Below are 13,238 nucleotides of genomic sequence, written 5' to 3'. Positions count from 1 at the left end.
AACCTTGGTTTCATCTTTAGAAAAATACCCTTTAGGTAAAGACATATATACTTCCTCATGTAAATTACCATAGAGAAAAGCATTATTTATATCAAGTTGAAATAAAGGCCAATCATTTTGAGTAGCTAAACAAATAACACACCTTACAATAATCATCTTAACCACTGGAGAAAAAGTTTCATCAAAATCAACTCCTTCTCTTTGGTTAAAACCCTTAGCTACTAACCTAGCCTTATATCTCTTTATCTCTCATGTTGATTTATATTTAATTTCATATACCCATTTACAATCAATGGGTTTTCTTTCACTGGGTAAATAAACTAAATCCCATGTGTTATTTCTATTTAAAGCAGTCATTTCTTCATTCATTGCAATAATCCAATTACTATCATTTATAGCCTCTCTATGGTGTTTAGGCTCAAAACTTTTATTTAAAACATACACAAGACAAAAGTTTTCTTTAGACAACTTAGAGTAATTTAAAACATTTTCTAATCCGTATTTGACCTTGCCTTCAACAATAAAATCATCTAATTTTTTTGGGAAACAAGAACTCCTAGTAGATCTCTTCACAGTTACGAGATCAAAATGAACATTTTGATTAGTGCCTTCAGACGGATTTGCTTCATCATTTAAACTAGTAGGACCTACCTCACTAGTAGATTCCTCATTGTTAAAAGGTTGCTGATTATTAACACTCCTTTCAGCACATGAAGAATTACTAGGTGGCTGATCAACTAAACCATCATTAGAAACGTTCCCTCCTTAATCATTGGGACTTTTATCAAAAACATTCTGGTTGTCATTATCACAATACATGTAAAAAAAATTAAGTTGTTTAAAGATTTATCAAAAATGTTTCAAAGTTTTGTAAAGAAACATTATCTTTACAAAGGAAAAATGGTTTCATAAAATTTCACAACCTTAGAAAAAACCACTTGTCTTAGTTCAATGTCCCACAACTTATAACCTTTTTTATTAAACGAATATCCTATAAAAGCACTTTTATTTTGCAGACTACTAAATTTGTTGTGATTATTCACAATAGTATAGTAACAAACACAACCAAAAGGTTTCAAATGTTTTAAAGAGGGTATAAATCCTAATAACTTCTCACACGGATATCTACCACTCAATATTGACGAGAGAGTCGTGTTTATCAAATAAGTTTCAGTTAGAACACACTCAGGCCAAAAACTAAGAGGAACACCCCCTTCAAAAAGAAGGGACCTAGCAACATTTAATAAGTGTCGATGCTTTCTTTCAACTATTCCATTTTGTTTAGGTGCATGAGTACATGTACTTTGATGGTAAATACCATTGTTTTTAAAAAATCCAATGCCTGATTGTTTTCACAAAGTCAGTTTTCGTTATCACTACGAAAAACCTTTACATTTGTGTTAAATTGACAAAAGTCTCAAGACAATAAAAAACCTTAGTTTTATCTCTTAATAAATACACCATACAGCCCTAGAAAAATCATCGATAATTGTTAAGAAATACCTAACTCCTTATTTACTTTCAAGTTTACAAGGACCCCAAGCATCAAGATGAACTAGTTTTCCAGCTCTAAGTGGCACAAGATTACTTAATTGAAATGGTTCATGATGCTGTTTGGCCTTATGACACACATCACAAGGAACAAAATCATTTACTACTTTTTAAATTTAAGTCATCTTTTAAAACAATTAACACCTGACTGGCAGAATGTACTAGTCTAGAATGTCACAAATTCACTTGATCAAAACTAGTAAAGCACACCTTTACATGTTTAGAATTATCATCACATAGATATAAACCATCTACTTGACTACCGGTCACCAGGGTTCTCTTTGTGTGTGAGTCCTGAGTATAACAACTATTTTCATTAAAGGTCACATACAACTTATTATCGCTAGCAAGTTTGTACATAGACAAAAGATTTACATAGTATTATGGAACAACAAACACATCGGTTAAGGTGACTTCATCATTTAGTTTTAAACAACCTATCTTAGTGACAACTGCATTCGAACCATTTGGATGATTTACACTTACATTAAAATCAGACACATTAATAGGATTAAAAATATCTTTATCACTAATAACCATGTGTTGGTAAGCCCCATAATCAATAACCCAACCACATTTCATAAATGGATTAAAGTTACTATTAAAACAAAAATATTTTTTTCCATTAAAGAACTAGAAGTAAAACACGCAAAATAACCTCCAACATTGTCACTTTGTTTCCCAGCTTCGTTCTTATCATTTAATAGACTTAACAACTTATTTACTTGGTCAACGGTAGGGAACAAGAAATAGAGTTAGATGAAGTGCTAGCCTAAGAGGGATTAGAACTGTCTGAGTTAGCAAAGTTAGAATTACCCTTGGGTTTAGGACCTTGTGGATAACAAACAATTTCAAATCATCTTTCAACATATGAACTATCTTATTACAATGTGTACATTTAAAATTAGGATTAGGTCCACGATAAGTCTGATTAGACTTCTTTTTATTATCCACATCACAGCTTAAGCCCACCGACACCAATATTTCACCTCAACAAGAAAACAAGGAAACACAATAAATATCTAAAATATTGAATTGGATAAAAACTTATACTTTTAACATCCCCCCTCAATTCAATATTTAAAGCAGTCCATTAAACCCAACTTATCACATCTAAAAGACACTTGAGATGGAAACAAACCTTTTGTGAAAATGTCAGCCAACTGAATCTTTGACTTTTGCACAATCTTAACTGATCTAGCAGCAATTCTGGACAATTGGCCAACTGGACTTTTGACTTTATTTCAAAAAAAAAAGAAAAAAAAGAATACACTCATAGGTTATGCACAGATAATCCTAGAATGACTAATGCACACAAACAACCAAACATGTACATCTGGCATCAACAAATGCTTTAATGCAAGAATCAATTTTAAACAGTAACAAAAAACAAGGAACAATCTCACCGAGTAAAAGTAAAAACAAAAACGACCAACGTCTTCAACAATATACAAGATCGATAAGAGAAAAATCAACAATAACGAGCCAAGAGCATCGTTAGGGTTTCAGATTTGAAAACCCTAACACCACCAATTCGAGAGCAAACGAAAACGCGGAAGAGCGAAGAGTTAGAGACGAATTGGCTTTGATTCCATGTCAGAAATTATACGTCGTATTCAATTAAACACACTAGAAATACATCAGTTTCACCAATTCTTCAACAATCATAGATGAAATAGACGACAACACCGATTAAACTAATTACAACCAAAAACTAGATCATTAACACAATTGATCTAATATAGAATAATCTCTCAATAACTTTTAGTGAAAGAAACCTAACTGAAATTGATCTAGATCTAACAAATTTGAGAGAGGAGATGAGAGGTTACTTCAACAGGAAAATAATAATTCCAGCAAATTGAACGTCTTTTTCTTCTTTCTTTAATAAAAATATTACCCAGCCAGTTGGGCCATGGGCCTTAAACAACACCTCTAGCAAGCTTCCAGAACTCCTTATGCCCATCACAAAATCTAAAACGCAGCTTAAGCCCACCGAAACCAATATTTCACCTCAACAAGAAAACAAAATAAATATCTTTATATTGAATTGGACAAAACCTGAATGACCATTCATCTTCTCCATAAACCTGCACAACACGCCAACACATATCACACTTAAACCACAAAACTACTTAGTTTTCTAAAACCAACAACATATACCCTATATACAACAAAATAAAATCTATTTACAACCATAAGGTGTATATCTCTTATTTTTCTACATATAAACCTGTGTTTGAAGTAATCATTTCATAAATTCTTCATCCTTCTGGTTGTTTGGTACAAATTAGTCACTTACAAACTAGGGGTGTTCACGGTCTGGCTTTGACAGTTTTTAAGTCAAATCGTTAGTAAGTTTATGATTATCAAAAACAGAAGCCAAACCATGAAAATTTAAAACAGAACCAGACCGAACCGTTACTAATGATTTGGTTTCACAGTTTATGCTCATTGGGCTTTTATCATGTCGATTGGTAACTTAACAATGCCAACATAAAACTTAATCATATCTAAATTACCAATAGTCAGATTCCAAAGAAGCATAATCTCGCCGAAGGTCTATGAGATAAAGCTGCATCCACATAAGAATCCTTTCCCTTCTCCTATAGAAAAAATGTATTTGCGGGGACCTAGCGATTCTGAGTTCTGATTAGCTGATATAGTATGAAATGAAATATGGATTTACAGATAATTTAAATAAAAAATATATAATCATATTACACAAGGTTCCTTTTTAATTTTTCCCTCAAACTATATATATCTACACCTTACAAAACACTTTATTCTTTAGCTAGAATGGCAAAGAAGCTACAAAAAGAATATCTTATGATAACAGATTAGGGTAATGGTTTATTTGATTTTGTCTGAAATAAGTCGTAACACAAATTAACATCTCGTATGTAAATGTGTACAGATTTTCACCTCAAGTGTAAGTGAACCGAGATGAAATTACATATTCAATGATATTCATGATATATGCATGCTTGAACTCGACTATTTAAGACAAGTTATGAACAAACACACGTGTGTCTTTCTACATCTTGAGATCATGTTTGAACTTAAACTAAAGAAATTGGAACACTTAATACAATATACTATTGAATGCATTAAACTGCTGTAGCTATGTTTGGTGGCATCGAAGAGGATTGATGAACTTCTGATGCGTGGTTGGGAAGATTTGCCTGGACTAGAACACGATTCAACTTAAAAATGGACATAAGTTACAGGGCTTATAGAAGATTTACCTGACTTTTGGTCATGGTTTCCATCATCTTGAGCCCCGAGTTTGGTGTTGACAGTTTCTTGACCAAATTTAACAATTTTTATTTATGTGAAACACAGGCCTAACAATATTTCATTTTAAATCCATTCAATTTGAATTGGTATTTCCTCCATTACAATTATTGTGAAGAGACATATACAATCGTTAATCTTGGGAAGTTTCTTTGTTAAAATGTATGTATAGCCAAAAAAGGACCGTATTTAAAATCAGGTCAAGTTCTAATTATTTAAGTTGACTCTGTGGTAATACGATCAGCTAAGCCTTATTTGGCTACTCCAGGAGCAACTTTTCATGAACATTATGGGGAAATCCTTTACGAAGATGTGTTATTTATGAACTTATTTTTATCCGTACGCTTTCAATTTTGAATCCTCAAATTTTGGCGAAACTTGAAAGGTTAGAATTTTCCTATAAAAGGAACACAGAGAGATGCCTTGAATATATGTATTGAGAGCAAAGAATACCGTTAGTCTCATGACCACATGAAAGCAACCTATGTGATTAGGGAAGCGTCTGTCCGCTGGTATTTTTGAGCAATGATTGTCGACGTTAACTATTGTTTATTGTATATACATCAAATGACATAAGGAATCTCATTGTCATTACTAGTCAAGTTACTATAGCAGGTACAAGATAAAACAATTATGCCGCTTGTTGATGTATGACCTTGCGTAAGATTGTCAAAAGCCGAAATTCCCATGTTCTATTTTAGATTAGAAGAAAAACAAAGTTACATTAGTACCTTTTGACTACTAAAAGAACAAGTCTGCATTTGAACCATATCTATTGGAACCGGCTCCGATGGATATTCACACTTAGTCAAGCCTTCATCCACAAGAGCGCTACATGGTTTCGGTGTCACGTTACTTGAGACACCGGAAACATCTGTACAGTTCCACTGTAACTTTTTTGGTTTCTCATTCAACCCAATTGTAACATTTGATAAACAAAATCCGGTGAATGGATCACCTTCGATCCCACCCAAATTCCCCGCCATGTACACTTCTTCGGCCACCACATTCCTATAATTGATCCGGTCAACAACTGGAAGTGCCTTCGGGTCAAACCCTGGGTCCGGGTGCTGCCCATATGCACCCGTGGACCAAAAAACATACTTCATTGTATGTAGATTCATTTTGTCCACGAAAATGTCTGTAATGTATGCTCCTCTTCCAGGAGCCGTTTTAATCCGGACCGCCGATTCAGTATTAATAGCCGTGATATCTTCGGCTCTAATGTTTTTTATGCCACCCGACATTTCACTTCCGAGTGCAATCAATGCACTATCGGGTGAAATACATGTTAATCTCCTTATGATTACTTGCTCGGTAGGCATCCCAAATTTGATCCCGTATTCATCCCAACCGCTTTTCACGGCTACACAATCATCTCCAGAAATGATGAAAGTATCTTGAATTTTTACATTTTTACAAGAGTCTGCAAAAAAAAAAAATGAAAATCATATATTCATTATATGTTATTTCATATATACAAACAAACAACCTAACCCCAGTAAAGTATAATATCCTAATAACATAACATATAACATATGAAATCAAACAACAAATATAAAGTACTTCAAACAATTAAATTACTAATAGCACAAAATTGTAAGAAAACTCTACACAGTTATATACAAATTAGCAAGACATGAATTTTATTCAAACCTGGATTAATTCCATATGTATTCGGAGAATCAACAGGTGCGAGAATGGTTAAATCTTGAATAATAATATCACTGAAATAAACAAAGATCATTTATCATATTCTGAATATAAAAAGAAATCAAACTCAAAATAGATAGCAAGATGATGAACACGAATTATGGCCGAACCTGCTATAAACTGGATGAACGAACCATGAAGGCGAGTTGATTAAAGTGAGATTAGATATCTGAATCTGATTCGAGTACATCGGTTCAATCAGATAAGGTCTTGTGTTCTTCAGTTCCTTTTTATGAAACTTGTCCCACCAAATCGAACCCTGGCCGTCAATCGTGCCATTGTCGCCTTCCACAACGATAATCATAAAACAATATATAGTTAATATATATTTCTACAAAATTGCAGTAGATTTTCTGTGGAATGGATTTTGTTTCTGTATGACATGATCATTTCATGTGTGAATTAATCGTTGAGATGAAGAACTCAACAATATACAATATACAATACACAATACACAATACCTGTTATAATAACATCAGTGAGGTGTGATCCACCTATCAGACTGCTAAACCTGCCTCCCGGTCCATCTCTACCCGAACCACAATGGTTCAATAAGCGGATACTCACTTTCCTCCTGCGATAAAAACCAGATCCGATTACTGACACTAACAATTTTATGCTAAATTAATCTTTCATCCTGCCACAATAATCAGATCCGATTACTGATATGTATCTAAAATAGCAACGTGTCTTTTTTTAGCTAAAATCTTGGCAAATAAAGACTTTTATATGTGAACCAAACCCGTAGCAAAATAACTGTTTGCTACGGATTTGGTCGTAGCAAATACCTGAGAGGCGAGAACTACAGCCCCAAATTGGATGAACAAAGTGAAATGATTAGTGAGGTTAAAGCTACCAGTGAGCCATTTCCCCGGCGGTACAACAAGCTGAGCTCCGCCGTCGTTTTCAAACTGACTGAGATTCTGAACCGCGGCTTGAAAAACCGCGGCGTTGGACGTTTTTCCATCTGCAACGCCTCCAAAATCCGTCAAAAACGCCGTATGCTTACGGCAGTTGATTGCGGGGTATGTTACGTCAGATCCGTCCAACGGATGCCTCCGGCATTCAACGATGGAGGCGGATATCAATCCGAGCATCAACAGAGTTGAAATCAGATTCTGCAAACGCCATGGTTTGAGTTATCAGAAAGAACGCAGCAGAAAATGAATAGGAGTTGAGATACATACCGTAGAAAATGTGGATCTTTGATCTAGTGCCATGATGTTGCCTGTGATCAAAAGGTGCGAGATGCAAGGGATTTATAGAAAAGATTTACATGCAAAAATGGTGATGATCTCGGGTCGTGTAATTGTGTAAACAATCAAATTACCATAACTCGATATGTTCACACTCTATATATTGTTTTACAAGTTAAAATAAATATTAAATACCTTTCTTTTAACGCCATAAAATATATAACAAAAAATATATTAATTTTATATATTGTTTTTACATAAATGCTTTCCTTATAACGAATAATTAATATCCATTATATTTATATTATAAATTATGTTTAATGATACGGTTCCTTATGTAACTTTTAGTGTTTTAAATTTATATAGTTTAACATTAATCTTCTTAATTGAATAAATAGATAATATTGTAAATTTTAGGGTACGGAGAAAGTGTCATCATCAAATAAACATTTTATATCATTTATATATATAATGGGTATGGATGAAAATGAGTTAGATTTATGTATTGATAATCTTAATTTTATATTCATTTGTAAAATGATACCAGTCGGGTATTTGTCTGGTATCAACATAATCAAGATATCAAAAATATCGTTTAGCTTGTTAAAAAAATATACGTTGAAATTTTTAAGTGTAATTCTTCTTTCTCTATTATAATTATTGTATAATTTTATTTATTTGTAACTAATACAAATTAAAATATGATATATTAATAAGTGTTATTCCTTTAAGTTATTAAATAATTTAAGAGTTCTGTAATGATACTAATGTTATATATATATATATATATATATATATATATGAGTCGGTTCAAATAAAAACTTCTTTATAGATCTTATAGAGAAAACTTAAAATCTCTTAAAAAAATTTTAAATTTTTTTAAAGTTTTTTATAGTTTCTTTTTTTTCCCCATTATTCTTATATGTTGATATTGTTTCAAAAAAAAAAAAAAAACATCGTCGGTAACATCGTTAGTGTAGTAGTGTAGTGCTGTAGGTCCTATGGACGGATCAAACAACACAACACTAGTCTATTTGGATCAATCTCAACACTAGCTAGCAGAAATCACTAGTGAGGAACCTAGATCTCGGATCTTGCTTGGTGGTTATTTACCCGAAAGGGAAAGAAAGAAAGTAGGAGAGGGAGAGAGTTGGTAGATAAGGATAAGATAGTTTTTCAAAAGGTTATGTTCGCATGAGTATACTTCAACTTATATAGGTCGAAGTATCTCATACATATATTATAACTTGGGCCCAAATGGGCTTTGTTTATATGGCCTTACACCAAACATACAAAGGAAATAAACCGACAAGCTAACTAATATAAACGTTTACAGCACGAGTAAATACAAAAGAATAATATACAAAACGGGACCCTACAATCTCCCTCTAGTCTTTAGTATTTAATCCGTTAGCTCTCGTCTTTAGTCGGTTTCATAGTCGAATCCGTCTTTGCAGTTGTATAGTTGATAATCAACAAGATATCACAGGAACTTGTTGAATTTCTCAACTATAGCTTCATTCCTTGTAACACCCTTGACAAACACAACATCGTCCCACTCTTAGGCTATCCCACATCGGCCGTGGACAAGAGAGATCCTTGGTTCATAAGTAAATGTTCTGCCTCTTTAATCACTAACGCGTTTTGGGCAACCAAAAACATATCCGTGAGCTCTCCGTGGGCAGAGCGGACAATATTGGTGGTGCGAGAGGCCGGGATGTTACAGGTGGTATCAGATCCACTCTTGTGCCGTTCGGGATAATGGGACACGCCTCATCGAGGACGATGAGTCCAAAAGGGGGGTTGCCTGTAACACCCTTGACAAACACAATATCGTCCCACTCTTAGGCTATCCCACATCGGCCGTGGAGAAGAGAGATCCTTGGTTCATAAGTAAATGTTCTGCCTCTTTAATCACCAACGCGTTTTGGGCAACCAAAAACAAATCCGTGAGCTCTTCGTGGGCAGAGCGTACAATATTGGTGGTGCGAGAGGCCGGGATGTTACATTCCTCTCGTGTCGGGCGTTATCAACGATTCCAGCAATGAGTTGTAAAGCTTTAACATGTCTTCTTTACTTATCGCTGCAAGCTCATGTTCGTCAAAGAAGCGAAGGTAGTGCATATCTTTGCAGTGTATAACGGCTTCACCTGTACCGCTGTCAAACTCCCAACAAATGAACAAGTTGGGGAGGAATGATTCTCCATGGTAGATCAGTCTCCCCTCCTTGTGAGTCTCGTACCACCACATTCTTTTCTTCTTTCGGGTGGCTGGATCAATCTGTGTAGGATGACGGAAGGCTTTAACCTTGTTAAGCTTGAAATTTGGGTAGTTCTTCTTCCACTCCTTGCTCATGAATCGGTTAATACAACCCTTAATCTCATTCTCTGTCACATAATGGCCCACGATTCTTCTAAAGTAACTCATGTTGAACTAGGAGAGTGTATGCATGTAAGTGACATGCATATAAGTGAGATTTCCATTAGCCTGACGTATAGCCCATGTCTCGCTGCTCGAGTGCCATTTGCAGTAAAAGATCAAGGAGTCATCCACGTAGGGATATGCCGATCTCTGACACATGCTCTGTTGGTGATGGAATAAGACTTCTTCCATATTCTCTTTGGAGCTTGTGAAGCTTCAGGAATGCCAGCAGCAACAGTAGTAGCTAGAGATTGAGCAGAGGGTACCACCACAGGTTCATCACGAACCGGAGTATCCTGGTTCGGAGAATAATTGATCCCATCATCACTATCTTCATTATTTTCATCTTCCACAACCTCAACATCAACGTCAGCATCCCTGGTTCTTTGAGCTTCATCTGGCGATCCTTGTTGACTCGCCTTATTCCCCTAGTGGCATCATCACATCCACTGTCATCATCATCATTATCGCTTCCATTATGCGGTTCATCAAAACTATCAAAAGGTTCTTCGTCATCATCATCTTCATCCTCCTTGTCAACCACCATATCATCATCTTCATCACCATCCGACTCATCATCATCGGACTCATCATCATCTTCATCATCACCATAACCTCTTGAACCAACGGTTGTTGAACAGCAGAAACAATTACAGAAGTAGCATGAGTACTTTCTTGTGCAACCCATGTAGTTGCAACAAGTGCAGAAGTCATTTCACTGACCTGCCCAGTTGTAGTTGCAGTTGTAGCAATGGTTTCAGTACTGGTAATTGTTCCAACAACCACTGGCTCCTTCGCACCAGTACTCACACCAATACCACTTCCACCAGCTTCCTTGCCCGGAACACTTGGGACGATTCCATGAAATCTGGCTTGAGATTTTACCCTCTTGGCGTCAACAACAAGTTTGGCAAGAGCATATCTTTTTCTGTTGTTAGGCTCAGTCATTTGCTCATTTCCTTGTAAGAATCCCCGGTAAGTGTTCGTTAAATGAGTCCTCAGATTTTGAACATCTTCATCAGTCAATCGCATCACCTCCAATGTAGCAAGATAATGTTTGACGAGAGACTCATTTACCCGACTCTAACCAATGTTAAAGTCTTGTTGGTGCTCTATATCACCTTCTAGCTGCTCGATCATCGATCGCAGCTTCACACTTTCACCCAACAACCTATCCACGTTTCGAGAAGAACTGGTCACACCTTCCAGCAAGCCAACTCTTGAACTAAGGCCTTCAAACTCAATTATCGCCTTATCAATAGTTGAGTCTAACTCCCTCCTCAGATTGTTTGCAAAGTTGGAGGAGGAAGGAAGATCAGTTTCTAGAACAAAAACTCTTGATTGGAGCCATTCAATCTCATCGTGTTGTTTAGCATTTCTTAACGAGTTTTGATTGATTAACTCTTGCTGACTGCAGGTGCTTTTCTACAAGGTATCAATCCATTATTGTTGGCTCACGATCCAAGCTTTATCTAGGTCTCTATCTTGTTCAAGCTCAGCCACCCGAGACGCAAGGGCATCCCATAGTATCATTACCTGCTCATTGATAGCTTGTTGATCTTTGATGAATTTAATCAACAAAAGCTCTTGTTTTGCTCGGTTTTTGTTTGCTTCCTCAAGCGCTCTAATCCTATCTAGGATAGGATCTCGAAACACAGGGGACTTTTTCGACCTTCCGCTAGAAAAAGGTTTGGCTTCTATGAATGGGATTTTGAGTGCGAAGGGAGGTGTGGTTGATATGGGTGTTTGTGGAGGTGTTTGAATGGGTATGGTTATGGTTTGGGTTGGAAAGGATGTATTAATGGTTAAGGGTAGGCTTATAGGTTCGCTGGTGGTTGGTAAGGTTTGTGAGGTGGTTTGTGAGTGGATGGATGATGCAAAGGTAGAGGTCCAAAAGGATGAACCCCTAATTGGTGAGGTGAATTGATAAGTAAGTGAGGTTACTGGTGAGGTGATCCTAGACGGTGATAAGGTATGTTGATGGGTTCGGTCTCAGTTTGGGTGGTTATGGGAAGGTTTTCTAAGAAGGATGGCATGGGTTCGTCAAACTTGGAAGGTGAGGTTTCTAGTGGTGTAACAGGTTCGTCTCTAAATGTTCTATGTGTGGTGGACTTTTATTTAGATTTGGATTTAGGTTTGGGTTGGGTTTTTGGTGGGGTTTTGTATTGGGCTTTTGATTAGGCTTTGGTGAACTTAACTTGTTTGGCTTTAAGTCTTTTGATGGTCTGGGCTAATGTGGTGGGTGATGCAATGTGTGGGTCAGCTAAAGTGGTGGTTGGTGATGTGATAGGTAGTGTGGTTGGTGGTGTGGCTATTAGGGTATCAGCAATCATGGCGGAAGTAGAACGAAAGATTACCTTTAGTGAAGTAGGCACCTTTGTAGAAGTAGACTTCTAGGAGTCCTTCATCAGCTTAAAAAGTTTTAGAGGGCGCTCGGGCTCCTCCTCTTCAATAGCATGCTCCTCAACGGGTGCCTTGGATGATTCACCGGCTTTTTGTTTTCTTTATCGTGCATCCTCTTCGTCCGGTGCTCGCCTTCAATATCAGTATCGAGTTCAGCCTCAGTAGTTTCAGACTCATCTGTTTCTTCCTCTTCACCAACATCATCTACATCATGACCATCATCGTCATCATTGTCCCCACTATCTCCTATTTCCTCAACCTTAGTCTCGTCACTTTCAGTTTCGGTCTCAGCGAACTTGTACTTGTATACATTTCTCCCAGTTGGATCAACTATTGCCTTGAATACAGTTTTTCTAACCATCTTAACATGATGAGGCTCATATGGTTCGACAATTTTTCCATCTTCATCAACTTCTTCTGCATATTCGGCTCTTGGAACATTCGGTAATAAATCATCCTGAATCAGCTGCACAAACCGAGGATACATCATCCTAGGCTTCTTGGCAAGCACATTTGATTGCATGTGCTTGAAGAACAACTTGGAGTAGTTGTACTTCTTTTGATGCGTCAAGCATAACGTAACACCCACCCAGTCAACACTCAACTTATAAAAACCTCCTTTCTGCAACGATAAGTAGTGGGCAACCACGTGAAATAA

The 13,238-nt window shown here is 36.4% G+C and overlaps 1 pseudogene; it reads right to left on the bottom strand.

Moving 5' to 3' along the window:
* Window positions 1-507: 507 nt before the first annotated feature.
* Window positions 508-7,781, bottom strand: LOC143617541 (putative polygalacturonase; annotated as a pseudogene).
* Between the last annotated feature and the right edge of the window lie 5,457 nt (window positions 7,782-13,238).

The sequence above is a fragment of the Bidens hawaiensis genome, unplaced genomic scaffold, assembly GCF_021521415.1.
Source record: "Bidens hawaiensis isolate Kalapana, Puna unplaced genomic scaffold, B.hawaiensis_p1.1 tig00055215_1, whole genome shotgun sequence".
Classification (NCBI taxonomy): Eukaryota; Viridiplantae; Streptophyta; class Magnoliopsida; order Asterales; family Asteraceae; genus Bidens; species Bidens hawaiensis.
Note: the sequence above shows the minus strand (reverse complement) of the source record. Positions and strands in the feature narration are given on the sequence as shown.